At 34.6% G+C, this 15,121-nt stretch overlaps 1 protein-coding gene across 1 annotated transcript in view; it reads right to left on the reverse strand.

Moving 5' to 3' along the window:
* LOC145248852 (cilia- and flagella-associated protein 44-like) overlaps window positions 1–15,121 on the reverse strand; it is a 228,307-nt gene that overhangs the window by 123,115 nt on the left and 90,071 nt on the right. The window lies entirely within an intron of this gene.

Genomic DNA, 15,121 nt, shown 5'->3' on the forward strand with positions numbered 1-15,121 from the left:
TATCGCTTTTAATACAAACAATTTCATTTAATTTGATCAAATAGTTATTTATATATACAAATAATACATAGATTCATAGATAATTATAATATATATTATAAAATCTATTTATCTATGAATCTATTAATAATATGAAATATTACCCTATACAATTTATGGAAAGAAAACACCTCACACTTTCCCTCTAATAGATTTCAACACTCCTACTCCCTCTGTTTTCGTTACGTACGCGAGAAATAGTTACGTGTATGTGTGAGAGAAAGAAAAAGAGAGCGATGTAAAACTGGATAGAGTTATCCCCCTTAACTAATGCAGACCTTTTTACTAGAGGGCGTTATTACAAAAAAATTTCTTTTTCTTCTTCCCATGTTTTTTAAAGTCGTCTGCTTACATTTCCAAACGGAAAGCTGAATCGGTAAATGCACACATTTCTATTACATTAAATAATGTTTTCCTTTACACAATGGGTACTGAATGTTTGCTTAAATTAAATGAAAAAAGTTACATTTTATTTTCATTTTCTATTTAAAAAGCCATTATTAACATGTGGAGAGTGTTTTTTTTTATTATTCTGTACTTTCAACTAACAATTTCATTTAAAAGATGATATATCAAAATTTGAATTTAACTATAATAAGGATTATGATACCTGTTCAGTGCATAAGTATGACCAACCACTTATAATTCAGTAACTGTAATTTAAAAAAAAATAACAATTATAATAAACAGAACGACTCATAGAAATCTATCTATATTCTTTTTTCATTTTAATATACTTTCATAGAAATGCTTCTGTTATGTAAAAAAAAAACTATTTTCTTTATGCCACAAGTGTCACGCTCATACATGAATTCCATAGCTAATATAACGTACTGACCCAACGGGTCACGGGTGGTCTAGTATAATACTAAAAGTCTATGGATCTTGTATGTTTGCAATCAGATTTCCGGTTTTCAACATCCGGTTGCGCATGCGTAAATAGCAACGTCTTCAATCCGTTATTCCAATTCCGGAATTTTTATATCGCTTTTAATACAAACAATTTCATTTAATTTGATCAAATAGTTATTTATATATACAAATAATACATAGATTCATAGATAATTATAATATATATTATAAAATCTATTTATCTATGAATCTATTAATAATATGAAATATTACCCTATACAATTTATGGAAAGAAAACACCTCTCACTTTCCCTCTAATAGATTTCAACACTCCTACTCCCTCTGTTTTCGTTACGTACGCGAGAAATAGTTACGTGTATGTGTGAGAGAGAGAAAAAGAGAGCGATGTAAAACTGGATAGAGTTATCCCCCTTAACTAATGCAGACCTTTTTACTAGAGGGCATTATTACAAAAAAATTTCTTTTTCTTCTTCCCATGTTTTTTAAAGTCGTCTGCTTACATTTCCAAACGGAAAGCTGAATCGGTAAATGCACACATTTCTATTACATTAAATAGTGTTTTCCTTTACACAATGGATACTGAATGTTTGCTTAAATTAAATGAAAAAAGTTACATTTTATTTTCATTTTCTATTTAAAAAGCCATTATTAACATGTGGAGAGTGTTTTTTTTTATTATTCTGTACTTTCAACTAACAATTTCATTTAAAAGATGATATATCAAAATTTGAATTTAACTATAATAAGGATTATGATACCTGTTCAGTGCATATTTACCTATAAGTATGACCAACCACTTATAATTCAGTAACTGTAATTTAAAAAAAAATAACAATTATAATAAACAGAACGACTCATAGAAATCTATCTATATTCTTTTTTCATTTTAATATACTTTCATAGAAATGCTTCTGTTATGTAAAAAAAAACTATTTTCTTTATGCCACAAGTGTCACGCTCATACATGAATTCCATAGCTAATATAACGTACTGACCCAACGGGTCACGGGTGGTCTAGTATATAATAAATTCCACAGCAAAACAACGTTGCAGCCCACAAGAGCCATGACAGTAGAGTGGTAGAGTGCTTGCCTTGCATGCAAGAGGCTCGGGTTTCGAATCCTGAGTTCGGATGTGTCTAACTGATGAGCCCAAATGAGGGCGAAACTCGAGTCTTGGACTTCCAGTTCTTTGACTGCCATGGCTCTTGTGGGCTGCGACGTTGTTCGGCTGTGGAATTTATTATATATATATATATATATATATATATATATATATATATATATATATATATATATATAAAGACAGGCCCATAACTTTCAGTGAATTTAAAGTGGCATTGCATAGTTACGAAGAGACGAATTGGATGCTTGTGGACAATAATAACTCTAACAATATCATGAAATTCAAAAATGCTTCTCGAAAGCCGACACAACCAAATTACACATCTCACTGCAATGTTTTCCCCAAAAGTAATTTTCCCAAGAAAAAGAATAAAATTATCTGCTATAATTATGGGTGACCCAATCACCCAATGTCGATATAAAAACTCAAAAATGGACTCCATCAAAAACGTTGAGAACTTTGATGAAGAACATACATTTCTATTCACATGTAACTTTGGCAATACGACAAACGGTAAAAATCTTCTTGTAGACTGTGGCGCTACAGCACACGTTATCATCAAGGAATTTGATTTTATTTATTTTGATTCGAAATTTGTAACTGAATTCTTAAAAATGCTCTTTCCATACCTACATTTAAGCAACACATATTTTCCGTACAGGCAGCCATCAAACAAGATGCGATTATAAAGTTTGGCCATAACAAATCAAAATTGATATACTCAAATGGAACTGTATTTAACATTAAAGAAAATGACTGACTATATTATTTAAACAGTATGGTTCCCTCAAAAACCGCCTGACGACTTGGAAACCTGGCATAAAATTCTAAGACACTGAACTACTGCTGATATTTAAAAAAGTTACCAAATGTAGTCGAAGGCATGAAACTAATACCTTCAGACGATTTTCCAAGTTGAGATGTTTTACTAAATACAATACTGTATTATTACTTATGGCTTCTAGGCGACACTGGTATAACAAAAGACATGGGGAATTCTGAGTTTAAACACACCTGCTCTATTTTTTTTTATTATTGCATTTTCACCCCAAAGTACAGTGCCACTTTGATGTAGAGGGCTACTATCTAAGACATAATTTTCAGTAGGGAGTTGAGCAGCAAGATGTCTGTTTACATTACACTTGAACTTCTGCATGTCAGTATAGTCTGGGAAGCAGGAACCCGGAAGGGATTTCCAAAGTCTAGCAGTCCTAGGGAAGAAACTATTAGAGTAGAAGGCTTTCTTACATCTAGGGATTTCTACTGTGTAGGGGTGGGATTTTGCTGCTTGTCGGGTTTGTCATAGCTATTTACGTCGAGGAGGGACAAGGGTTTGTAGTCCGTCGGGGCAACTATCATTAAAATACTTGTAAAACAAGCAAAGGGATGCATTATTTCGTTGATGAGACAGCTGTTGAAGCCTACCTAATAGTGGAAGACCTTTTAGGTTGACGACTTTATTCTGGACCCTGTCTAAGAGGGGCAGACTAGTAGCAGATGCACCAGCCCAAATGTGGCAACAGTACTCCATACATCGGCGAATGGTGGTCTTGTAGAGGTACAGGATACTCTCGGGTAAGTATTTAGAATGTTGAACACTTTGGGATTACTATATGCCATTATTACTTTTTTCATTTTCATTTTCTTTTTTAATCCTTTAAGATGAAGTACCATAATTTGTGCTTTTATTCGGTTTGTGGACTGTTGTCTTCATAGTTGATGTTGCTGTTTTACCACGTTTCATCCAACTCCTCCTCTGGCCTTCTTCAGGTGGTTAACTTCACAGGATAGGGATGCTGAGTTTTGTAAATGTATCCCCGGTAATTACTGCCTTCCATAGTTGTTGTCTCACCACGTTTTGGCCAACTAATCCTCTGTCCTGCTTTGGGTAAGATTGGAACCGCAGAAACTCAACGCCTATATCCACTGCACCACGAGTTGTGGTTGAAAACTCACCTCCCATGCCCTGAAGAAATTTGCTTCATAACCCTCTTAGAGGTGGACATAGAAATTCGGGAATACTTTCATGAGAATACTATTAGATTTTATATAGGACACACGCGCGAACGCACACACACACACACACACACACACACACACACACACACACACATTCAGTTATATATACATATTTCCCCAAAACCTCTAGTCTTTATAGAGAGGAAACTAAAATTGCTGCTATTGTTTGAAATGATCTGAAATAACGGCAAAGGGAGATTTGATATCAAATATTTCTCATATGTTATATCCCCCCTCTTTGGGAAATAGGGTACGATTATGAATATCTCCAGTATCAAATAATCCTTATACACTGTGAAATTTACTTTTGTATGAAAACCAAAGCGGAGAGATATAACATATGAGAAATATTTAGAATCAAGTATCCCCTTGCTGTTATTTAAGATCATTTCAAACCATAGCAGCAAGTTTTAGTCTCCCTTCTATCAAGGCCAGAGGTTTGGGGGAAATATCAGATATTTTGTAATTCATATGCAAAACTAGGAAAACAAATGACTATGATTGAAATATTTTATGGCTGTAAAAGAGTACCAAAAATAGACTGTGGACGATGGATAATCCCCTTAATGTGCAACCTTAAAGGCAAATGTCACATAGCCCACTACACAATTCAGGTCATTATCTTTCCAACGAGCCTTCATTTATTAAATTCTGATTAATAGTTGCTGAGATTTGGAACTTGTAAAATTGCCAAAAAAAAGTGGTATATCTTTTGAGGTCATCATCACCAATCCCATGGGCCGATCGGTAGAACTGCTGGCTACCAATGCGATGGTTGTAGGTTCATTCCCGGCTAGGGAAAGGTGCTAGTCTAGCTGCACTGATGGGTTGCCTTGTGAGATCTTAGTTATTAATAACTACACATCGAAACATTGTTATGCCAGTGTAACAAAGCTTGTGCACGTCTGTATAAATCAGTCATTCCCAACGTGGGGCGCATTCCCCACCCGTGGGACATGGCAATATTTTGGTGGGGCATGGGCAGGGCGTGCACCCTTGGGCTTACTATACCAAAGAATATAGGGCAATTTGAGAATGAGTTATTTTTTTCATTATTATTATTATTATTATTATTATTATTATTATTATCATTATCATTATTATTATTATTATTATTATTATTATTATAATTATTAACAGTGAATTGTTTCATAGTGAATCTTTGTATTAAGGGGAGCGTCCGGCCGTGTATGTGTGTGCAATATATATATATATATATATATATTAAGTATTCTTGTATTTTAATTAAACTAGTAATTTCACTGTTACATTGAAATACACTCAGCTCTTTAGACTATTGTTCTAATCTCCTTTAAATTATATTTATATATATATATATGTATATATATGCTAGTAGTAGTAGTAGTAGTAGTTCTGCTACTACTATTACTACTACTGCTGCTGCTGCTTCTGTACGCATGTGTGTGTGTGTATATATATATATATATATACATGCACGTAGTAGTAGTAGTAGTAGTAGTAGTAGTAGTAGTAGTAGTATCACAAAGGGGAGGCACCAGGATTTTAGAAATGCCTAGGTGGGGCATGGCCCAAAATAGGTTGGGAACCACCGGTATAAATGAATATGTTTGTAAATAGATAACAATTCGAGCCACTGTAAAAGTGGCGGCAAATGTTTGTATGAATAGACATTTGATGATATCGCTTGCGGGCACTGATCCTGTAGAACTGACGTCTATCTGGTAGATGGTTATAGGTTCGATCTCTGATTCCGGGTGGGTGCTAAGTCTAGTCGCACTGAAGAGCTGTGATACAGTGAAACAGTCTGTGGCTGTGTGTGTGTGTGTGTGTGTGTATGTGTGTGTGTGTGTGTGTGTGTGTGTGTGTGTGTGTGTGTGTGTGTGTGTGTGTGTGTGTGTTACATCAGCCGAAACATTATGAGAATAACATCCAGAGTGAGAATAGCGGTCAGAATACATTTTTTTTTTTAAATTAGGAATCATCAATTCTCATCTAAAAAAAATTCCAGGATTTGTATAGATTCGAAAATGTTGTCAAAAAACAAATATATAACAAATAAATGTTATCAAAGGCAAGATAAGTTAATTTTCTACCTAACTGAATACTTTTTTAGTGTTTTTATTCAATGTAACATGTTTATTCAGTTCGAAAAACATACAGTGTTTAACGATGTATTGGAAAATGTTAAATGGCGCCGGATTCTCTGTTGTTGGGAAAATGAGTTAAAAATAAAAAACTATATAAAATACTGTTAAAAACCCACTGAATATATGTCAGCCTATGTCACGGAAACATATATTGAGCGAGTTTCTAACAGTATTTTGTCTAGTTTTTTTTTTTTTTATTTATAACCCTTTTTCCCAAAACTTACCGTGTGAAAGAGAGAGTCGGGTGCCATTTTAAATTTTCCAATACATCGGTAAAGACTGTATGTTTTTCGAGCTGAATAAACATGTTACATTGAATAAAAACACTAGAAAATTATCCAGTGAGATAGAAAAGTAACTTATCTTGCATTTGATAACATTTATTTGTTATATATTTGTTTTTTGACAACTTTTTGGAATCTATCAATACAAACCCAAATTCAGAGCGCACTATTGCTAAGCGAACACACAATATTGAGCTTGACGAAGCATAAAAAATAATCCTTCGCCTCAAAGGCACGTTGTGTCCTCCTCTCGGTGCATACAATAATCTTCGTCTACAGTAATTGTTAGGTTGCCACTGGCCATGAATTATATATCACCCATCTCCTACTCCAGAAGTATATTTTCGGAAGCCATTGTACTTTACTCATCTTTAATTCAGAAAGAGATTAAGGACTGTCTCATACTTCGTACAGCTGACGCGAGAGAAGGTAGGAAAAAGAAAGGGCAGAGGAGTGGATATTAAATCGAAATAATTATTTATCGTCTGGTATGTGTAAGTTTCTCTTATTCTTTATATATATATATATATATATATATATATATATATATATATATATATATATATATAACTACTTAATTTACTCACATAAAATTAATATACGAAAGTATAGATTTATGCGTAAACTTTAAGCACTAACCTGGATTTAACTTTAAACCTAGATTTAACTTTAAACACTAACCTAGATTTAAAACAGATCAAGAAGCTAAATATCCAGGCTAAATAGAGCACACACAAAGGAACAGGTCGACCAGAGGTCAAATAAGCCTTTGTCCGATAAATGCATTCTCATTGGCTGATAGGAAGGGCGCGGTGGATACTAGAAAGCTGATTGGCTTACTAAAATTTCAATAGAATATGCGCATATAAAAACGACAAACAACCACAGAATTTGCGCATAAGCCTGAAGAATCCTAGAGTGGATGAAACGCGGAATATTCAGTGTAGCTTAATCGCCATATACATTTTATAACTTACTATATATATATATATATTAGGGATGGGACGATTCCAGTATTTTTACTGATTCCGATACAATCACCGATTCCGTATTAAATTTCCGATTCCGATTCTTTCTAAATCTCTACATATTTAATTTAACTATAAAGTTGTTATTTTTCACGATTACCGTAAAAAAAAACACAGATATTTTCTTAAACGTAAGAATACACTTGTGAGGGATGATCTACCGATTTTAGTTTTACTAATAGATATTCACTATTTTAGTATTACTATCAGCGGTAGAATATTTTTCTTTAGAGAAAATCAAATAAAAAAAGCCAATTAAAAGAATCGTTGTTGGCATCGGAAAATAGGCACAAATTTTTCCGATTCTGATACAAAACATTTCTGATTTTTTCGATTCCTGATTCCGATTAATCGATCCAACACTAATATATATATATATATATATATATATATATATATATATATATATATACTAGCAGGGAGACCCGACGTTGCCCGAAATGAATGATGATCAACGAATATTTCACACTCCTACATTTTTATTGTTATCAAAATCCATGAAATCACCCAGGCGGAAGCTTCACATACCTCCATGCAGTAACTTAGTCCAAAATATATGTTATTCTACATTGCACTCTAGAGAATCTACTGTTTCTTTTATAAAATTATTTTATATAAACTTCTGCAAAAAAAAAAAATTATAAAGAACACGCCATCAACTTACGCACAGTAGAATTTTCACAGCCCATTGTTCTATCATTGTTGCTAAGCGACAACATGAAAAAAATGGCTTTACCGATGATAAATTAAAATAACAGTTTCGATTATCAGTAATTATCGGGGATATTCTGATAAATATATAGAGTGAAGAAAAAACTGCTTTCCAGGTCGGTAATACTTTGTGAACAGTAGTCTGAGATGTTGGTAATTTTTCTGTTTCTATGCCTATTCTTGCGGCCATGTCACTAGTAAGGGTGCTGGAGGTAAACATTTCATCTGGGCTGACGTTATGCGCCTGATAGTCAGGGACCCGAACCTTGGATTAACCACTAAGGAGGTTGTCCTATCAGCAGGTGGAAAGTACTGGGGCTGCTGTATTACCATTTGGTGAATGGATTCTGGACCATGCAGTAGTCTCTGGTAGGGCCTCTCGATACCATACTAGTAATTGTTACGGCTTAACTTTATGATGTGCTACAAAAAAAAAAAATTTCCTGTCCTTTTCTCTCTTCCTTTCCCTCTCTATCCTGCTCTAACCAAGTACGCCGACCTGTTCCACAAATCCCAAACCCTCAACATGAAATATCTCCAGAAAAAAAACAACACAAATAAACCGAGAACCCCATACTCTAACGTAGACCCCTACTACCATGTCTCCTTCTCCAACATCAGGGGTCTACGTTCCAACCTTCCAGAGGTTGAAACACAATTACAGGAGATGAAACCGAACATAAAATGGAATACAGCCGACCACTTCCCTAGATGAGTTCATAATTAACGGATACTCTAACTTCACATCTCAATCTAGCCCCCAATATCGCTATGGGCATGGAATATGTGCTTACATTAAAGATGGCTTCCCGTGCGGCAGGGATATCTCCAGAGAAGACCCTAATTTACCTTATATGTGCTTACACCACTGCATTTATATTTGCCCTCAATCACCCCCACAACAGCGGAGTTACTATTTTTAAGAGTATATCTGAGAAAATAGACCACATCCTGTCTGCACATCCCTCGGCTAACATTCACATGTGCAGTGACTTCAATGTCCATAATGTGGAATGGCTGACCCACTCAAATAAGACAGATGACGAGGAGAGGTTCTGTCATGATTTTGCCATTGCCTATGACCTCACTCAGATTGTTTGCGAGCCCTACCGTGTGCCTGATACTACCGGTCAGTATGCAAGCCTTCTAGACCTTTTTCTCTCAATTTCCCCTAAGCTATGTTTATGTTCCATTCTATCTCCTCTAGGATCCTCCAACAACTCTGTTGTATCAGTTAAGATAAAAATGAAATGTAATAAATCCCCAGACGTACCGCTTCACCGTACTGTATACCGATACTCTATGGCTGATTGGGATAGCTTCCGTACATTCATATCTGATCTACCTCTGCATTCCATGTTTAAAAATGATGGCCTCCCAATTATAGTGTTAAAAAAGCTTCAACTAGAACTTGCTCCCATACTTACAAAACTATTTTAGCATTGCCTTAAGGAGAAGTGCTTCCCAATACCATGGAAAACCTCATCAGTTTGCCCTGTATTTAAGAATTCAGGTGATAAGTCATCTCCCTCTCAGTACAGACGAATAAGTCTCCCGTGTGTTATGAGTAACTTGCTGAATCCATATTAAATAGAGAAGTAGTCAACCACCTCAGCAGAAATAATCTTCTTAGTGACACGCAATATGGTTTCCATTCTGCAAGATCTACAGCAGATGTGCATACGGTTATATCTCATAGGATTAGTGAATCTCTTGACAAAGGCTTCCTTTCTAGGGCAGTTGCTCTTGACATATCAAAGGCCTTCAATAATGTATGGCATAAGGGCCTACTTCACAAGATTTCCAGCTACGGTATAACTGGAAATGTTTTCTCAATCATTAAATCATTTCTCTCTGATAGACTCATAAGAGTAGTGGTTGATGAACAAAAATCAGAGACCCACAGTATTAATGCTGGAGTCCCTCAGGGGTCCATCCTAGGCCCAACTCTCTTCCTGATCTACATCAATGATCTCCCAAAACACAAACTTAAATCATTCGTTGACATCTATACTGATGACATGACCATCTATGGCAACACATCAAAGGCTGCAAATGACAAAGTTCTCTTTGATTCTCTCTCCTCTGATCTCGAGCGTGTGGTACAGTGGGGGAAGACGTGGCTGGTTACCTTTAATGCATCTAAAACCAAGCTCCTATCTGTAGATCATCAACGCTCTGATCCACATCTGGCATCAATTGAAATGGATGGTTCTCGTCTAGGGGAGGCCCCATGTTTTGACAAGCTTCTGGGTATTACCTTTACTCCTGATCTGAAATGGAACACGTACATCAAGTCTGTTGCCAAAGTCGCTGAAAAAATGGTGGGATCCTTCTACCGCTCCAGAAGATATCTCACTACTGATGCAATTCTCTATCTATATAAAAGCCAAGTATGGAATACTGCTGCCACATCTGGGCAGAAGTTGCTAAAAACAGTCTATTCCTGCCTTGACAGAGTACAAAATAGACTTTGTGGTTTAGTGGGAGATACCCTTTTCTCTTCCCTGCAACCTCTCTCCCAGAGAATAGACGTTGCGAGCCTATCTTTGTTTTATCGTCACTTCCATGGCAGGTGCTCGTCTGAACTCCAATCTCTCGTCCCCCCTCGCCAATCTTTCACGATAAACACCCGTCCAGCTGAAACCACTGTCAAAAATTTTCCCAACTTTTTATCTGTGCCTAAATCAAAACGTAGATTCCATGAACAAAGCTTCTTTCTTAGAACTGCAAGCCTGTGGAACTCTCTACCGCTTGCCTGTTTCCCTCCTGACTTCAACATGGATGTCTTCAAGTCCAACATAAACAAATTCCTGATGAACCGCCCCCCCCCCAAGTAATGACACTTTATCAAATCTCCAATACTAATGAATACTGCAACACTATCTCATTTATTACTGTACACAAAATAACCCTTATCCCCGAGTGGCTTCTTGGCCTCGATAGGTGGCGACCTTCATGTAAAAATAAAAATAAAAAAATAATTAAATAAAAATAGAATATAAAAAGCAAGTTAGGAAAACTCGTCCCCGGAAAACCCGTACCCAGAAAACCCGTACTTGGAAAAACCGGACCCGGAAAACTAGACCCTTTTTGTTAGGTAGGAAAACTGGTCCCTTATTGAATAAATAAGGGACCAGTTTTCTTACCTAGCAAAAAGGGACGAGTTTTCCAGAGACGAGTTTTGAGAAAACTCGTCCCCGGGAAACTCATCTCCGGAAAACTCGTACCCGGAAAACTCAACCCCTGAAAACTCATCCCCTTTTGCTATGTAGGAAAACTGGTCCCTTATTGAATAAATATCGATTGAAAACTCATTTTATGACCGTTCTTGAAGAAGATATTGTCTTTAAAAGAGAATATACATCCCATAATATTTTTGTAAAAATATTTTTACTTGTTTACTGTTGTTTTAAAAAAATTTAATTAATTTTTCTAAGTTTTCATTTTCTACCTAGCTTTGAAAGTTTTTGGTGTTTTAACTTATTTTAAAGCGTTTATTTAGCTAAAAAAAAAAAAAAGTAATATCGAGTGTTACTTATGAACAAAAAATGTCCGACATAAGAGGATCACGTCTTAGGAGTCTCGATAATTGCTCAAAAATAGAAAATTAAAGAAAATACTGCGGTAGATATAGTTTTAAAACTTTTAAAAAGTCCCCCTCCAAAAGAAAATAAATTTGTATATTTTTAGGTAATAATGCACATCCCATTATATTTTTTTTAATATTTTTACTTGTTTACTGTTTTAAAAAAAATTAAATTGATTTTTCTAAGTTTTCGTTTTCGTTTTCTACCTAGCTTTGTAAGTTTTTGGTGTTTAAACTTATTTTAAAGAGTTTATTTAGTTAAAAAGAAATAACAAGTAATGTCTGACATTACTTTCAATTCAAGACATTCAATGTCACTCTCGACATTTCTTAGTAAATAATTTCGAACAAAAAATGTCCGAAAATTAAAGAAAATACTGAGGTAGATATAGTTTTAAAACGAGCCCCCCCCCCCGCCCCCCAAAAGAAAATAAATTTGTATATTTGCTAGTAATGTCCAAGATCACTGCTCGGAAAAAAAATCAAGTTATCAGAAGTGGATGCGGTTGATTATGTAACAAAATTGAACGGAAGACACGAAAAACAAAACCATATATTTATTAAAATAATTATTTTAGTTTTTAACATTTCTTGTGTTATTACGAAACAAACAAACAAAAAAGAAACACACTTTTTGTATTATCAAATAATAAAACAAATATTTTATTTAGAAAAATTGCTACTTCACGGGGAACATGGACTCTACATAAACGGTATTTTTATTTAATGATTGCTCCCCCAAAGCGCATGCGCAAAAGGTTTTCTTTGGTTTATTTAATCACGAAAACTTTTTGAAGGAACTATTTGAGCCCAAAATGGTGGGGGGGGGGGTAAAAGCATTATGAAAAAATAATTTAACAAAAAATAATATATAGTGGAGAAAATAATAAAAAAATTAAAATAAAATTAAATTAAAATAAAATAAAAGCAAGCACTAAATAAAAGTATGAATCAAATTCACACAAAGAGAAAAACATTTTAAAAAAATAAAATAAATACACGCGCGATTAAAAATAAAGTCACGAAGAAAGTGAAAGAAAACGCTTTGAGGAAGCAATCATCAAATAAAAACACCATTTATGCATTGGTCCACGTTCCCTGTGAATTACCGAAAAATTAATTTAGTTTTAATACATTTTTTTGTTCACGAAACAACACTTCTGCAGTATGTGCACGGCGGCCATCTTTTCTTGGTGCGTTTCACTAAACTGTCGCCATGTGGCGCGTCTCTATAAAAAAACATTTAAATTATTAATTTTTTTGTTGACCCTTCAAAGTTTCTTTAATTCAAAAGATGTTTCATTTAATTATTTATTTGTTACTTTATAAAAATCTAATTTTGCTTTCATTACAAAATTGTTTTATTAAATTATATTTCTTTACGCAGACGTTTAAATAAATGTTTTTACAATTATTGATACATTTTTATACAATAAATGTTTTGGTTTTCAAATATTTTTCTGTTCGGGAAAAAATCTTGTTTGTTACTTATTTACTGTGTTATTTGACCAAGAAGAAATTGGAGTTATCGCCCCCTAACAATAGCCGCCGTCTGCATATTGCACAAGTGCCCCCAAAATGACTTTTAAACGATACATTCCCCTCCCCATGTTAAGAATGGCTTTCGAAATAATAACGTTATTATTTCAGTGCGGTACCAAAATTACATAAGCCCGTGTTTTCTTTTTTGGTGTTTTGTAATAACACAAGAATTATTTAAACTGAATTAATTCTTCTAAATAAAATAATTGCTTTCTTTGATAATACGTGTTTACTTTCTTTTATTCTTGTTTCGTAATGACACAAAAAGTGTTAAAAGTAGAGTATTTTTTTAAATAAATATTTGGTTTCGTTTTTTGTGTCTTGACTCTGTGATCAAATTTATTTTTTTAAAGCAAGAGTTAAAAATAGTTTTTTAAAATATTATGGGGGTGCATAGTCTCTTATAAAAACAATATCTCCTTCAAAAACGGTAATAAAATGTGTTTTCAATCGATATTTATTCAATAAGGGACCAGTTTTCCTACCTAGTAAAAAGGGGGTAGTTTTCCGGGCACGAGTTTTTCCGGGTACGGATTTTCCTGGTACGAGTTTTCCAAGGACGAGTTTTCCGGGCACTAAGTCTGCAATATATTAGTTAGTATCCATAGCAATTTATACTATATTTATTTATTTTTTATTGTTATATTTTTAATATAAAATACTCAAAGCGTTTTTTGACCACACATACACACACACATATATTTATAGTACGTTTTGAAGATATATATATATATATATATGGCAACTCAGCTACACAGAATTTTATTCGTTTTATCCTTGTGAAATTTCATCAGGCTATTGCATGGAATCAAAGTTGCTATGTGCTTTTATATGTTCCTATGGTTTGCTAGTCAGCCAATCAGATTCTTTGTTATTCACACACCCATTTATCATAGCCAATAGGCGCGCGTTTATTGGGCAAAGGTAATTTGACCTCTAATTCACCTGTTTTTTTTTTTGTCCTTTTTAGCGGAAATCCAGTTTCTCTTTTCTTTGTGTTGGGAACTGACCTAGTTTTAATCTGGATGTTTTTCATTTATATTTTATTTAATACTAGTGTACTTGTTTATGTATTTGTTTATTTATCAATTATTATGATTATGGTTATCATTTTTGTTATTATTGTTTTTACTGTTTATTCATGTGGGTTTGGGGGGGGGGGCGTGTGTGTTGTTATTCTAGGGTCAAGTTTATTTTGTGTTTACATACGCTATTTTACTCCTGCAGTTTAATAAATTTTAGGGTTCTTAAAAGTTTAGAATAGCTAATTTCTCATTCAAACATAGTCTACACAAGTTGTCTAAGTTTCTACATGTGCTGGCTTGCCATACTATTTCCCACTCTACTATCAGCGATCGTCCACTTTTTTTTGGACTCCCACTAGTGATTCGCTAATGCTGTTTTTTTTCATCATCATCATCATCATCATCATCATCATCATCATCATCGACATCGACATCATTAGGATTGTTTATCATTCCTGTATGAGTAACCTCTCCCTAGTTTCTTTCCGTCTTGTTTTATCCCTGGCTAGGCATAGCCAAGTAGGACCCAGTTGGTTGGATTTATTCGCTTCCCCATTGAGCAAATTAGGCACAAGGCCGTTTTTTAATGTGGAGAGTGAAGGGGAAATGAGGGCCAGCTCCCCGGGGAGTAGAGGAGCTGGATAGTGACAATTGGTATGAAGGCTTTCCCCTACATTGACCAATAACTGATTGCCACAAGGGCAATGGTCTTTGCTTGAACTTTGGTGCCCAGTCCAGCAAGGGGGGAGAGAGTCGT

Source organism: Euprymna scolopes, chromosome 27, assembly GCF_053919585.1.
Source record: "Euprymna scolopes isolate OS-2025 chromosome 27, ASM5391958v1, whole genome shotgun sequence".
In the NCBI taxonomy this organism is placed as follows: Eukaryota; Metazoa; Mollusca; class Cephalopoda; order Sepiida; family Sepiolidae; genus Euprymna; species Euprymna scolopes.